At 38.3% G+C, this 17,165-nt stretch overlaps 1 non-coding gene across 1 annotated transcript; it reads left to right on the top strand.

The window, feature by feature from the left end:
* Window positions 1–3,015: 3,015 nt before the first annotated feature.
* LOC148298836 (Nuclear RNase P) lies at window positions 3,016–3,264 on the top strand. Its single transcript, XR_015839140.1, has one exon.
* The last annotated feature ends 13,901 nt before the right edge of the window (window positions 3,265–17,165 follow it).

Below are 17,165 nucleotides of genomic sequence, written 5' to 3'. Positions count from 1 at the left end.
TGAAGCCTTAGAGTAAAGCTATTTTATTGATTTCGCCAAATTTGAAATAAAATCGAAAGAATTCGACCGAGCAAGGCAAATTTTTAAGTTCGGATTGAAGCACATCCCCAAGGAGCAGTCGAAAGCTCTATACGAAAACTACTTGAACTTTGAAAAATAATTCGGAACGAAAGATGAAATCGATGAGGTGATCTTAGGGGAGAGGAGAAATATCTATAAAGAGCTTATTGCCAAAAATCCTTTGAACTATGACGCGTGGCTGAACTTACTCTTTTTGGAAGAGTCCTTCAAGAACATCGAGAAGACGAGGGAAGTGTATGAAGCTGCGGTGCTGGTCAAGCCACCAATGTAAGAAAAGCGTTTCTGGAGAAGATATGTTTACATTTGGTATAATTATGCCATTTTCGAATAATAAATTGCCGAGGATATCGAAAAGGCTGAAGCCATCTATGAAAGGCTCGTTAAGCTTGTCCCTCACAAGAAGTTTACATTTGGGAAGCTTTGGATTAGCTTTGCACATCTCTATATTAGGTGCGGGGATTTGAATAAAGCTCGCAAGATATATGGAAGATCTATCGGAATATTCCCCAAGCAAAAAGTCTTTAAGGCCTACATTAAGATGTAGGAGCAGCTATGCGAACTTGACCGAGTGAGAATGATCTACGAGAAGTACTGCGGTAAATTCCCAAACTATCCGCAACCTTGGATCGACTTCGCTCACTTCGAAGCAAATCTGGAGGAAGAGGGTAGGGCGAGAGATATTCTGAAAATCGCACAACAAATCGGCATCGAAGGAATTCCCGAGCCTGACCAATTTATCGACAGCCTCCAATAAGAACAGCAGTAGAATGAATGACAGTGATTATTTCGTTACATTGATCCATTTGATAAATTTCTTTAAATAATCGGATTTCATTATATTATACCAGTTTAGCATCAGAGTACTTTGTTTTGATAATATTTCTGAACCCAAATAACTTCAACATGTCAACTGAAATGGATTTCGATTTTCAAAAGAAAAGGGAGTTGGATTCTATCAGCATTAGGAGAAAGATCCGCTCGGATAAGTTTGATCAAAAGCGAACCATGTACTCATCGTTTGCTGTCAATATTGATCAGGGCGCTAAACAGGATAACTACGAACATGATGGAAATTAAAACGATCACCTCTCACCAAGCACATAAGAATTGGTGGATTCTAGATAGCATCTGCTTATAGCAAAGTATAGCTATAATTATGTAGGCTCCTCTCCAAAAATTATGAACTCTAAGCAATTGACTAACTAAGGCAGCAAATGTTAATTCCCTTAACGCCTGCAAACCAGTATGACATGCCGACAGAACTGATCGTGAGCAAACATATGGGTTCAATTGGTGTAAGAAAACTGCTGGCTTAAAATCCAATGCATCAAAATTCAATACTCAAGCCATAAATTATGAGATAATTGCCACTCTTATTGATGGCTTCAGAGTATCCTCAGTTGCAGCTCGAAGCAGCATTGATTTTGAAGACAATCATCTTCCACCATTCGGAGTATTTCTCGCAAATTGCGCCCATCTACTCAAAACAATGTCTAGAGGAATAACCGCTATAACAATAAAATTTAAGTAAACTATGCGCTGCCCTCAACAAAATCATACTATAGTCGACGTGCAGTGTAGTCAGATTGTAGATTATTGGCATAGTTGGCAATTTAGCATGTGAATCTGTTTAATGGCGAGATTATCTGATCGAAAACGAGGCCATCCTATCCCTAATAAAATACATGAAAGTTCATTATAAATAAGTGTCTTCACGCTCTGAAGTGGAGTTCGCTGCTTGGGCTCTGTCGAATCTATGCCATGGAGACCCATTGCCGTAGCTGGTCCACATTAATTAAGCGATTATGTTTATGATCGAGTTGATGGGCAGTATAACACTCGACACCGATATTTTGGGGGACTGCCTCAATGCAATTGCCAATAACCTTCGAGGATCTATATTCTTCATCGAGCACATTTTAAATTCAGGCGTATTCAACAATGTAGTCCTGAATATCTATCACAAAAATGCGCGCATCCTTGTACCTAGTGCGAGGATTCTTCATAAAATGTCAACTGGGAGCAGCAATCAAATATCGAAAATGCTGAAGAACCCCCAATTCTTGAACTCCCTCGCAGCCATGCTTCAGTATGCCAAACATGGAACTCGCAGGCTCGGCTGCAAGACCATATCGAACCTGGTATCGACTGAAAAGCACGTCGACTTGGTCGTTATGCATAAAGAGGTGATGACAATGCTCGTCTATTTGCTCAAAACAGAGTCACCCTCCACCAAATTATAAATTTGTGCTCTTTTCGGCAGCATGGCCTTCAATGGAAATGAATAGACGGTCCTCTAGGTTTTTATTAAAATCGAAGTCATAGAGCTCTTCCTCGAATGTCTCAAAGACAACGATAAAAACCTGACCAAAGTTGTTCTCCAAAATTTAATCGCAATACTCGAGTTGGGAGAATCAGGAGAAGATTAAAACTTGTACCACAACCAATTGAATTCAAAGGGGTTCCCCCAAATTCTAAGAGGGTACGAACATGAAGAAGATAAATAATTGGCAGAAATTATCGAATAATTGATGATTAAGTTTTACGAGGATGAAATATGACTGTTCAATCAATTTATCATTATCTTTCGGATTTCATTCGTTGACCATTATTCGAAAACTCCTTTATGTCCTACATTATGCTATCCTTTTATGCAAATGCCGAATGAATAAATGTAGACGATCAGAAGGATGTTTGATTTTTAAATTCTTATCTCAAAAGTAACAAGGTTCTGCCTACTTTATTCGCCTATTATTAACTCATACTTTATTGTTTTTTTTGTCGATTACAGGGCTCCTGCCTAAATTATTCAAGGGCGTTTTGTATGCAGAAGCCGATATTAATACAATTTAGTGATATTACTATAATGAAACCCATAACTTAGAATGGGTGTTTTGAATATAATATATTTGGACATAGGAAAGAGTAGTTGGATTGAGTCAAAGATAGTGTTTCGATTTACACCTACATGGCTTTGCCATGATATAATCGGAGAGGGTCTGAGGTGCCGCCAATTCGAAAGTGGATGCTCGAAAGAGTAGGGGCAACAACCAGAAAATACCTTTCAGAGCCAGGAGATGAAGCCTCGGCTGACCGTAACTCTGAAGGCTGAAAAGTTGTCAGGCAGTGCAAAGTAAGTCCAATACGCGAATATAATATCAATTCAGACTACTCTTGACTCAATCATTTTTAATATTGGCATTACCAATCATGTATCCAACCTTCTTGTCTAATTATGTGAGAGTTGTTATCTTCATAAGTCCAACGCCATACCTATAATATTGGTTGGTTGGCCATTATTATTGCAAAGTATGATCATATGATATCTAATATATCAGCAAGCGATCATCTAGAGCTTGCTTGTATATTCATTATAATCATTGACTGCATTTATTTGATAATAAGAACTGCCAAATATAACTAATATCAATGGAGTCCATTTGGGATGTCGAATAAGCTCAAACACTGGTTTTCTGAGTGGTGTCCGCATTCGTATTGGTCTTTTCATGCATTTTGAGAAAGTCTTCATGCAGTTTGCCGAAGTTTAGATGGTAGGATTTGCTCTTAATAGAGGCTATTTCTTCTCTCATCAATTTCATCATAGCCTCTATGTGCGCTCTCATGATGCGCCCTTTGTGGTTAGTTTCCTGCGCATACCTTCGAATATGAGCGGAGAGACCCTCCAAGCCCTATTGATTGGCCATGGCAATTTTGCACATGATGACTTCTTCCTTCCCCTCAACAAATAGCAGCTAATTAAAGTACTCCCTCAGATTCTATGTGACCTTGGCATGATCGCTCATATACTTCTAGAGATTATCGCGATACTGGTCATGGATACGGTCGATTCTTTTGAAAAGCTTGTACTTCTATTTATTAACCGTAGCTTCCATGACTGCGAGCAGCTTGTTATGACTATTTGCTATCAACGATTTTGACTATTTTATCGTCGAGGAAATCTCCGCCATGTATTCGTCCCTGATTTAGTTGCAGTGAGATGTGTGTGGGTTTGATGCGAGTGCAATATGAGATTTGTAAGTGCTCCGATGATGAGTTTGGATATTTTATTTCAAGTGGGCCACGAACTATTGCAGGGGCATGACAACGTTGTTGGTTTCCTCATTTTTATCATGCTTGATGCATTCAGAACAGACCAGCTTGATGTTCTCAATCTTTTGAATGTTTTTGGAATGGTGCTGGTCATGAGAGGAGGGAGTGGGGGAGAGTAAAGCAAGCAAGGAACATGAAATAGATATGAAGATCTGCTACTTGGATGAGATTTAATTGTGTGCAGTGCATACCTGTAAAGGGACATGCAAAATGTCGCATGTATGCATCTCTTGTATTCTAAATATTGGCAATACGTAAAATGCCTATGTAATCGAATTAAATATAAATCCCAGATAACTATAAAAGGTAACAAGGCGCAACACTCAAATAAGCAATATATTAAAAATTTTTTGGCGAATGGATTGGATCATTGAGCATCAATTATTGTAAATTATGGGCATTGGCTATTGGTTTGGCTTGTTAATTTAGTATTATTACTATCATGTGGTGGCTCATCAGAATTGACAAAAATTATGAGGAGATTCGAAGACTGTTTACTGTATTCACCATCTTGACCCTGCTTCCGTTTGCCATTACTGACTTAATCTTTACTGGAACGAGTAAGAGTTTCTGCTTGGACCAAGGCTATGGCAGCTAAGACAACATATACTCTTACTTCACACTGGCGGATTGGCTTGCAAATGACGGCTACATCAAACTAGCTATTGTTGCCCTTGCTCTTATTGCATCAAAAACCATCAAAGAAGTCGGCTAAGATGCTGTTATGATATCTGCTTATGGGAACTTTCTGACTTTATTTTGGAGTTTCAACTTCGGATGGGCAATTACTGGAGGCGTACTTTATTGGGGCAAAGTAGACCCGAGAACATGCGATGGCCCTCTCTATATTTACATGTATATCTTATTGATATTCAACTATGTGTGCATACCTTCTGGGTTTTTTATTTCGCTTCGGAGGCCCAATAGAACATAAAGCCACATTCAGATAGAGATAGAGAGCGACAAATAAAATAAGAATCGCATAATGTGAGAGCAACCATGATGAAATGTGAACATCTTCAACTTATAGTATACTTACAATATACAATTGACATACAGCATCTCATTTACTCTATTCAATATCTTGATGTGGGTAATGCATAATATAAACATATCGAATATTAACTGTAATGAAATGCCACATTAAGGGGTTGGGGTTGGGGTTGGGGTTGGGGTTGGGGTTGGGGTTGGGGTTGGGGTTGGGCAAGGTCATCAGGCACACTCGCAATTACCAGCTCTACTAGTTTATGCTGATGCGTGATTCAGAAACCAAGCGGACAGCTATTGCCAAAAGCTATTCCTACGAAAACTAATAATAGTTATACACTCTCCTTCATGTAAACATTTTGTTGATAAGTCTAGGATTATGAGCAACTCTGCCGAATCTATGATCACGGGCCTCACTTTAGCCACATGAGCAATAACAATATCTGCGACTTCATTGGCTTTTGCATATCACAGAATCAGACGATCAATCTCATTTACGATTACCATCAATGCACCTTGGCGGAGACGATCGCATCCAAGAAATTGCATGCGAGTAGCAACAGTACCGCGCTATTTATGAAGGAAGTGTTCTTTGCGGAAGTCGAGTTGCATGAGTTCATAAGCGCAATGATAAATGCGCTGTGCGTGCTTGAGGAGTATGGCAACAATTTTATGTGCTGGTGTTTCGAGTACATCCTGGTGGAGAATCTCGGCAATATCAACATGAAATATAAGCTGTTATTTACTCCGTTTTTGAGTAATGCAGTAGCGGAGATCCATACGTAAAAGCCGGATGTTTAGAAATACTTTTTATCGTAGCTTCAGCTGCGCGATCTGGCCCAAATCAACACCAAAACCTCACCTCTCTTTAATAGCTCTTGCCAAAGCAGCTCATTCTCCTCCAAAATGCAATCTGACAAGCAGTCATTGGGCTTAATGGCCCTCAAGATGGCTACTCTGCATGATGAGCAAGACTACCCGCATTTATATGAAATGGACGAAAGCTATGAGCTCATCTGGAATAAGAACTCTTTGCTAAAAAAACTGGAGATTGTCAGGAAGAGGTACACAAGGTAGTTAGTGGAGAAAATCGAGTATCTGATCTTTGGCTCAACATTCTATAGCTTCAGGGATATGCCGGCTTGGTTCACATAAAACAGTTCTGTACCCAAAGCTATCATATCTCGGAGTGTCTCCAAAAGCAGAATTTCTTCATAGAATTCGCGTTCGTACTCCCGTGATAATAGACAATCAGTTGACCGCAGCAGTCGGGACAAGACCCATTCAAAAAATGCACTCAACAGACAAGGCAACCACTAAGGTTTGAGTGGCTCTAAGAAGTCAAATGAGAATGATTTTTCGTCAATAAAAAGATCAGAGGAACATGAGCACTACGAAGTCAGCCATTTCAATAACTTCTCGTTCGATAGCGTCAAATCACAGCATACTCAAGATAAATCACGCAAAATTGAAAAAGAGAACAGTGAAATCTAATCCGCCACCAAAACTAAAAAATACTTATACGAAAAATAACTCAAGTATTTGGAAGGCGCCTTCTAGGAGCAAGTCCCCAAAAGTACAGTTCATCGTCTGGAAGATCCTAAAAATGGAGAAACCTATTTAGGGCAGGTGAAAGCTGGCAGGAAGCAAGGCTTGGGGATCAACTACAGTCGATAGGGAGATGTTTATTATGGAAGTTGGAACGAAGACGAAATGTATGGAGAAGGAGTTTACTTATTCAAAAGCGGAGATGTATACTCAGGGAAGATAGAGAAGGGACTTAAACACGGGTTCGGCAAGTATCAACATTGGAATGGGAACCTCTATGTAGGGGAATGGAAATATGATATCAAAAGTGGTTCTGGGACATACAAGTACCTCACTAAAAACCATGAATACGAGGGATAGTTCAAATAGAATTTGAGGCACGGTTCTGGAGAATATAAATGGGGAAATGGAGCAAGATTTTCAGGACTCTTTAGAAAAGGAGTAAAAAATGGGAAGGGCACTGCCTATTTGGTGGACGGAACCAAAATATAGGGAGTCTGGCACAATGATATTCTTGAAACAGTCCTCGCAAAGATCACTTTTAGCTCGGGGAATGTTTATACAGGGGGAGCAACTCGGTAGTATCTGACAGGCAATGGCGAGTTTATCACCAAATAGGGCTTCCATTGCAAAGGAGTCTACTAAGTTCCCAATAAATTAACTGGGCAGTGCGAAATATCATACCCGAATGGAGACAAGTATGTTGGGTCCATTGTGAACAACAAGCCCGATGGTTTCGGACAATATCACTATTCACGCAATAGTTGTGAGTATGCTGGAGAATGGAAAGATGGCAAACAGAATGGCGCAGGTCTTGTCAAATTCGCGAATGGAGCAGAGATCGAATGCAAGTGGACCATGGGAGAGCATGCAAAAATAGGGAAAATTAAATATGCGAATGGAGATGAGTACTGCGGATAAATAAGTGGAATGGGCAGAAATGGCCGAGGAGTCTATGTAAATGCGGAAGGAGAAACGATTCGAGGTATATTCAAAAATGGAGTCTTAGTCTCAGCCCAGTGATTACTTTGTAACTGTTTGTACTTACTTGAGCTTTCAATTGGTTGATTGATCCTTTGAGAACACTACACCTAAGCCAATTACACTCTATCCAACAATAGTTCAATAAACTGATGATATCAGATTAATGATAAACTGATTTAAATAGCAGATGTTCATTTAGGGTGATGAATATAACTTATCTTCTTATTGCAAATAGAAGAATATAAAGATTCTCACATCAAATTGGCCATACATCAGACAAAATGCAGCACAATAGCTTTCTCTAAAGGTTTAAAGACAAGTTATCTGTGACTACGAGCAAGGGAGAGTTTACACAAGGAATGCAAATTCCATGGCAAAAAGCAGAAACAGGCGACCACTTGTTAAAGCCTTGGAACAAGTTTACTACACTGCTCCAGAAATAAAAAACAGATGACACCATCCAAACTGGCTAAGAACTGAATGGGCATCGAAAGAATAGTAATAAGTTCATCCAAAAGCTGAAGCTAATTAAAAAGAATACTCAGCTTTCAAATGATTAAACCAGTTAATTTATAAGATCAACTAATAACAGCTGGGTATTGAAACAGCGGAGAGACTTATAAAATGCAGCTATTTACTCATATAATCCCCCGATACATAAGTATAAGCTTAGCATGAAGCACAGTGAGCCATATTCCAACTAAGATTAAAGTAATTTCTCAAAAATGAATCGCCTGGACTCTTTTTTATTTGAAAGCAGCTAGAGTTAGTTGGCGCAATGTGATCATGGCCGTTTTAAAGGGTAAACAAAACTCAGAATAAGTCAAGCGGACAGCCGTAAATCTCCATTAAACACAAATAGCGATGCAACTGGGTCGAAAAATATACTCAAAATATATCCACGTATACATCTATGAAGACTTGATGCTTAATATTCAATCCATCTTTGCTCATTATCAAATGACAGACAGCAATGGACTTCTGCATTTTTGTCATGTCATTTCTGGTTCTTGCACACTGCCCATTCTCTGTCTTTTCGAATAAAACCTTCAACAACTTCAATGAATTTTAAATGGGTGCCAGCATGTTTGTAATCGTTTGGTATTAATATCGAGTCGAAATAATTTAATATTAATTTTTATTAAAATCTATGATTATGAATGTGTGTTATGATCATTTCCGGCAGGAGAATATTCCAAATGGCTGTTTAATGGTTTTAATATTAATTTGGGAAGCTCGAAGGCAGGCATTGGCGAGAGGTGCTAGTCTACAGCAATCTAGTAGGCTCAAAGTGTTGCTTGCTCCTGGGGAACAGTTGAATTTAAATATTAAGTTTATGATGAGACTATCTCGAATTCATAATGATTAAATGCAATCGAAGCCTGGAGATAAGCCTAAAACTAGACCCACAACGAGAGGAGAATTTCAGAAGTGTATCTAAATGAATTGGATATTTTTATATTTACAGATTCACGTGAATAAGAGTTGTATATAATTAAGGTAGCTAATGGGCAAAGTCAAACCAAAACGAGAGTTTCCATGCACTGTAAATATCACTATTTTCCTGATGGAAGGCTAATTACCGCTTTTGAACTAACAAATAGAGATTTAAGTCGACAAGGAGCTCATTACGTATGAAATTTTATGGGAATAATGTGAAATATTTCTCGAGGGACACAAAATTAGATACCAAACTGACATGTATACCGTAGATTTCAGACAGAATAAAGACCATGGGCATCTCAGAATAGGAGAGGACTTTGAGATAACAGTCACTGAAATTGAAGAGATCGGAATCTTTTTTTTACTCCTCAAAAATAGATTCTATTAGTATAAAGTTGATTTATAAGTCCAAATCTAAAATCTAAGGCAAGAACTAAAGGGCTTAAAAGAGGCTCTCGAGTAGCTTAGACCTATCAAATAAAATATAGAATTCTATCGAAAAAACTCTTTGATGATCCCCAATATGCTCAACACCCAATCATTTTTCGATAAGGATTTTGCGACCAACGAAATCGATCTCGGGGTTCTCTTTAGCGAGCCTCTTCTTTTTAGTGAAGAAAATAAGCCGACAGCCTCAGCAGTCGACTTTCGTTCAGAGATTTCTCGGCTAAAAATAGCTCTCTAAGTAAAACTCTTTATCAGCTTAGGATTCATATACTCCACGTATCTCAATGCGATGTGAAATTGGCAGAGCATAATCCTTAAGAAATTTGATCCGGCTTTCGAAACCAAAAATACTGCATATCATTTGCCATGGAAGTCGATAAGGCTTTTTGTAGTTCGAAGATAATTCCATACACAACTTAGGATTATTGAACTATTTGAAGCCTGCAGATCTTAAAAAACTTTTAAAGGATTCAACTGACTTCTTGCCTGACTTGGTCTTTGTTAATTCTTGCCATTCCTAAAAAATTGCAAAGGCCTTTCTAGAAATAGGAGTGAACATTGTTATTATGATTAACTCTGAAGATCTCATAAGTGACGAGGCAGCACAAATGTTCAGCGAAAATTTTTATCGCAACATTTTCAAAGGAGAAACTGTCATTAAAGCTTTTTAGACTGCAAAGTAAACAGTGTAAATACATCACTACAGCTATGGCTGTTGCTGCAATCACAATGGATAATAAGTTCATCGTGAAAGTTGCCGCTGGATAAATGTTGTAACAAGACGTCATCCTAATGTAGACTATCTGTTTATTTTAGCCTCACAAAGATTACCATGTACCTTCGAGCAAGTGCAAATGCCCCTCTCAGCTTCGTAATTTCAACAGACATCGAGATGATTGCTAGTGGGCGAGAAAAGTATTGTTTGAAATCAATAATGATTTTCGAATCAATCAAGAAGGAACTAATTAATTTCGATTCCCTAAGAGAAGTGAATATCCAGATTACTGCGATAAATAGTTCATTATATGTTGCTGCCCACAAAAAGATCGCAAGCCTCACAGTTAATCATATAAATTCAAATGCGAAATTCGGGAAGGATATTAAAATAAAAAGCTTTATGAAATTGTGTACCAGGCCAAACCTGAAGTTATCGATTTCACTCCTGCATAGCTTTTAGAGGCTCACGAAAAGTCAAAGAATATATATGGTCGTCAAGTTTAGCTCTACCAGTTTTTAAAGGCATTTAAAGATAATGCAATGATGCTGGTTTATGGCAAATCTGGTGTGGGATTGACTACTTTCACAGTAAAAGCTGCAGCCTATGCAATGGAAAGAAAAATATGTGAGTTTTTCTTCTTTATCGACTTATACGAAATACGGGATGAAATAGTTTTTCGATTTAAATTCAACGAAATTACAGGGTTTAAGTACAATGACACAATAAATGAAAATGGGGTCAAAAATAAACGGATTCTCATACTGTTAGACAATTGTGATGATTTTTTAAAAAAGTCTCCTGAGCAATTTTATAAATAGATTCACAACCTCAAAAAGGAGCTACCCAAACTCAAATTCATATTTAACATCAAAGAGGAGAATCTTCAGTAATTCGATCCGCATAAAATCCTCTGCTCCAAATTTTAACTTCAGCCATTCCAGTTCAGGTTTGCGGTGGGCTTTTTGACCAACAAACTGAAAGACAAAACAGATATATCGGTTGGTTGCCAGTAGTTTAAAAAGCTGGTGAATAAGTACTAAGTGCTAAAAATACCAAAAGTTGTCGAAAGCTTAAGTCAAACATTCATTGATGTCACCAAAAAAGTGACCTATGAGACTATCGCGTAAAATGTCGAACAAATCAGCCTCTTAGATGAAAACGTCCTACTGAAAAATGTCTTCAACAGTCTTCAACAGAAATCATTAGAGGCCTATGAATTTCTGATATTTATTTCGCAGTTCTCGGAAGGGATAACCTTTAAAAACCTCGACATGTTCAGCTCCTATGACCAAAAGGTCAAGACCTTCAACTTACCCATAAAGTCGAATTGGAGAAAGTATTATGAAATGCTATTGCAAAATGAGGACTAGGTGGAGATTATCGAAAATAGCTTAAATGTCCCCATTTCGATGCCCAAATTAGAGACTTCGCACACTACTTATAGTGACCAAATTTAAAATGATTTTGAAGATTTCTATGAGAAGCCAAAGAATTAGTTAAAGCCCATGAGGAGGAAAAAAAGCGCCTTGAGTGAAAAATAAACAAACGATGGTGAAATAAAGGGATAGAGCTACTTTATATAAAAAATCGGGCACGATAAGTTTGTGGTGAAGCGATTCATCAGAGATTTTGTCTGGAACAAGTACTTGAATGAGACCACATACAAAATGAAATTTCTGTATGTTATCTATTTTTCGGTGATCCTGGAAATGCTTTTCCAGTACTTAGCGAAATAAAACATTGTGCACGAGTAGTTACTGACCTACTCAGCGATCTCCGAATCAGGGATATTTAGCTACTCGACAAATTTATAGTATTTATATCCCAAAGTATCTATGACCCTCAGCACGAAAGTGGCCCACAGAATCATGAATGGGCTCGAAGAGATATTCCTGAAAAACGAGAAGCTGGTGGACACAATAAAGAAGGCTGATGCTACATCTTTCATTGTCAGTCATAAGCAGGATTTCCTGAAGATATACGATTTCAATTGGGTGAATTTTATTGAATAAAACAACAAGATAGCAGAGACATCCGATAAGAAAGAAGAAGAAATTCGAGCGGAGAACAAAATATTTTTGTGCTTCTTATAAAACTTAATGATCTATATCCCCACAGCTCTCAAAACTGCCAGCAGGAGAAACGACTAGGATTTCAATTTGATCAAGTACGTCATTAGCAGATCAGTAAATGAGCTGGATAACCTACGACCGATCTCCACACCCGAAAGAAGCCTCAAGTTGCATCTCAAGATTTATATGATTTAAGCTGGATTCATCTTAGAAACTATGTACACTCGCAAGCACCAATAGACTAAAATTGAACTGGAAAAAGTGCAATAGAAAACGAAAAACATTATCCAAAAGTTCCACAACAAGCTGAAGTAACATGAAGAGTTTAGAATAATAAAGCAAGTGCTGAATGAGGAGACGAAGAACATCGAAATGTTTGTCAGCTGGAAGACCCCCGACGAGAAAGATGAGGGCATATTGGACCGAGTTAAAGCCTATTACCAGGAGTGGAATAACAACATGAACCTATAGCCGATACTGCTGTCGAAGCAGGCATTGCTTATTGGGCTGAAGTATCTGCACTACTTGACCCATATGAAATCACAAATCAGGATGATCATGAGTGCGACAAAGGATGTTAGCTTCCTGAAAAAGATTTTGTAAATGTGCAGAATCGCTTCGAGCATGTTTAAAACCATGTAAATCCCTAAATTGAAGTTGAGGTGCGATCTTATTTAAATCCAGATTTACTGGTAATATCATGATCGTTTCCAAAATAAAAACAATAACTCAAGTCCTGACATTTACAAGGAAATCGATGATTGGAGGGTGAAATTGACTGAGTGTGAAAGCTTTTACTTGGACGATAAGAACAAACTGGGGGGATTCACTGAATTCGATGACTCAATCAAAACCCTGAAAAAGTAGATAAAATAAAAGCTCTGGAAATCTGCTGAAAACAGCATTATATTCATGCGAGCGTACCCGCTCCACACCGACCAATTTGCAATTATCAACAATCTGGTCAGGAAGAAGAACAACTTTAGGAAAGATATGGAAACTATTCTCTCACAGGAGGTCAGCGAAAAGAGAGAGGTCGCAGGCAAGTCTCCGAAGAACCAGCAAATGATAAACCTGGACATTTCAACGAAATTCGAAATCCTCACCAGGAAAAAAATAGACGAATAAACGCAAACTGTCTGCTCGATTATGGTCTTGTCCTGCGATTTTAGGATCATTAACGATAAAATTTACATGATCGCAGAGGGTGAGTTAATGGACGAAGACCTAATTTAAATTAACTCCTAGTTCGCGAAGAAGTTTCGTGGTGATAAAATATTCATTCTGATCCTCACTGGCGAAAATGCAAATCAGGCAATGGCGAAAATCGCATCAGTCTGCAAGTCCCCACCGGCAATAATCGCCTTAAACGAGTCGCCTGAATAGAAGCTGGATGAGGTGAGTGACATGAACACAATAAATAGTGATTGGATCAGGCAATCCCTTCTGTAGTGTAATGAACTTCGGGAGATGGAGCTCGTCTATATTAAGCATTTCATTAAAAAAGTGACCAGGTAAAAAATCTCAAAGCAAGAACTCAAAACAATTCATGATTATGCAAATAAAAAGCTCCTGGCTTGCGGCAACACAAAAGTGCAGGCCTCTATTGAAATTCGGAAATGCCCAGATTTTTATATTGCATACAAGAAGGGCATCTATCGCGATTTGTCGCCCGGCTACGAGCGCAACCACAACATCAGCGCAAAGTTTTACGACGATCACGTTATTGTGAGGAGGTGGAAGAAGATGAGAGAAGTGCTGAAGTATTTGAGGGGAGAGATAGAAGGCACTTCATTGAAGAACATCTACGCAGGCAGCAAATACTAGCAGCGACTAGAGATGTCTTAAGATGATGCCAATATCTTCTCTGGGTTTAAAGATGACCATCAGCCCAACTTCACCTCCTACATCAACATCTATGGTGATAATACCTGCGGAAAGTCATACTTTATCAGAGAAATCGCGAAACTGCTGGTAGAAAGAGAAATCTATGATTTCGGAGTGTTCCTATTCGAAGGCAAGAAGATCGAAGCAAGCTATTCAGGAGACTTCGAGGCTTATATTAATTACGAGAGGAAAATCAATCAAATGCCAGTCTTAGAGGACTTCGAAAGGATTATGGGGGAGAACATGATCCTGATTATTGACGATTTCCACTTAATAAAACCAAGGACGAATGCCAGGATGAAGCTATTTATCGATAAAATACTGCAGAAGAAAGTGAACCTGATCCTGGTATCGAACACCGAACTCAATCTGTAGTGGCTACAAAACATGAAGACGATCAAGCTGGATAAGTTAGATTAATTCGAGACAGAAGTCCTCGCCTACAACATTCTGAATATCCACAACAATGAATAAATCGAATAATATCACAGAATCAAGAAATAACGACAGAGGACTTTGACTCCCAAATAAATTCAGTTTATATCCAGGAATATGAGTGGCCATAAGAGATACCCTGAGGAGAGTTCAGCAAGCCGGCTTGAAATAAAAAAGACCTATTCATTTAAACAGTTCTGAGTCTGCGTGTCCGACTTACTTATAACTGCATGATTAGCATATAATCAATTGACTATGCTATATAAAAGCACGTACGTGACTATTAATTATAAATTTCATTATTATCGGCCCGTGCTGATTGTATCATGAAGGGATATCTGAAGTCGTTCGTCAAAAATGTATACGAAAATGTGGTGTAAGAACCACACTTAGAGCCATTGACCATCAACTAACTATATCAGACTCTTATTCATATGAGAAAAACAGAACAATCCGAAAGAATCAGTCTTTCTTCGGACAGTAACAATCCGCATAAATCATCCAATGTCCTTTTATCTTAGATTTCATAAAAAATGGAGTATATCAGCATGATAACGCCAAGTCGATAATTCAGGATCTTAGGGGAGGATCCCCCTTCCTCAAAAATCACAAAGCGACTCAAATAGCTATCGATTGTTTTATAATAAGTAAATACAAGCCTATCCAATGATTTCCCGAGATACAACAGCGTAATGAGTAAATCGATTGAACAAGTGTCAGAGTTGGAGGAGCTGGCATTATTCTCGACGAGAAAGAAGAGCCTAGAGCTGAGTCGCAGATTTGCACGGCTCCGACAGGCCATGCAGAAGTCGAAAGATATCACAGTTTTGCAAATACGCATGAGAAACATCAAGAGCGTTTTAGCAATAGTCAAGGAAATACCGAATATCCGAAAAAAGTCGTTTATTGAGTTAAAATCGATTTCTCTGAAGAGAATTCAAGATAATGAGAAGTTAAAGATGCTGCATTGCGTTAAGGGGTTACCGATACTCATTGATAAAATGGTCAATGAACAGTTTTCGGGAGTCCTCCAAGTCTTAGAACAGTGCTTAATTCATGAATTCGAGAGTGAGGCATATGAAAATGCACTAAAAATGTTCATGGTGACCCAGTACTCCTGCATACAATATGAACAATTGCTAATGAAATTAGTATAAAAATAAATCAGAAGGCAAGCAGGAGAGCTCGGAACCGATATCTTAAGTATTTTTAGACAATCCAATCATGTCCTAAATAATGTTGAGCAGATTTTGAAATGGCACCGGGTCAACTCAGGTAAATAGATTTGGAAGATACGTAAATGGTCATAAAATATACACCCAACTTAAGTCTCACAAGAGGTAGAGCCTAATTTACAATCGGAAGAGATAAAAGTAAATTTATCAGTAAAAATAAAACAGTCGAGTGGTTTATAATTAAAGTAAGCAATTTAAGAGCCTGAACAACCTTGGTAACAAAAATAACAAAATCTCTTGCCAGGAGAATAAAAGTCTCGGAACTGTTCAATGGATTCAGTAGACGTAGCAATAAGCAGCTCAAAAGTAGTCAAACACGTTCACAATGTGATTGATGAATGCCTGAAAGATTCTCTCTTATAAAGACTGCATCATCCGGAATCTCCCAATATCTATCTACGCACTGTGCACTACATTTTACAAATGTCAGAAATACTGTATCGATTTTCAGGCGAACCATTAAGACAGTGCTTATAGGCACTTCGAAGTATCAAATAGATCAAATTAAGGAACATTAGAGACAAAGGTTTGGTAGAATTGAAGGAGGCTTTAAAATATGAAAACCAAAATGACTGGAACCGTCTGCCAGTTGCATCTGATTATTCGTATGCTCCTGTTGACAATGCGATGTATCAGATATAAAGACATACAAGACTGAATGAGTTTCAATAAGTCCACATAATGATCTAAAAGTGCGCTGCTGATCGCAGATAATCCTAAATCTAGCTCATAAAAGAGCGATGCGAGTCCAATTTCTCATAAAAAATATTCTAAGGCGTATACAAATTTGAAAATTGCCCTATAAACAGAATTAACTTGCCCTCAGAAGTGATCGTATGCCAATCTAGTCTCACAGCCTTGAAGCACATTCTGAATTTAGTCTAAATCAACTTCTATTTGCCTGATATAAAGAGTGACAATAACCAAAAAGCCCACGAATAGCAGGAGGAGCCTGAGCAAAAATCCTTCAGTAAAAACAAGGAGAGCTTATCGGTATATATGCAGTATATTTTCAATTTCCTGTAATTCTATGTAAGTTTATGATCACTATGCCACAGATCCTTTGCATTTTTTAGTTTCAGATATCGCCGGCTGTCCGCTTGTTGTTCGATAAAGGAGCGTAATTGACCCAGCTTCCGGACAAGTATCATCGGGGGCGGATCGCATGCCACCAAAGCGCATTATTTGAATTCGTTCGGCATGCCAAAGACAGTGCAT

The sequence above is a fragment of the Brachycentrus maculatus genome, unplaced genomic scaffold (genome assembly GCF_059751285.1).
Source record: "Brachycentrus maculatus isolate JH-2025_06_01 unplaced genomic scaffold, ASM5975128v1 h1tg001540l, whole genome shotgun sequence".
Lineage (NCBI taxonomy): Eukaryota > Metazoa > Arthropoda > Insecta > Trichoptera > Brachycentridae > Brachycentrus > Brachycentrus maculatus.
This window is presented reverse-complemented; position numbering and strand designations above follow the sequence as displayed.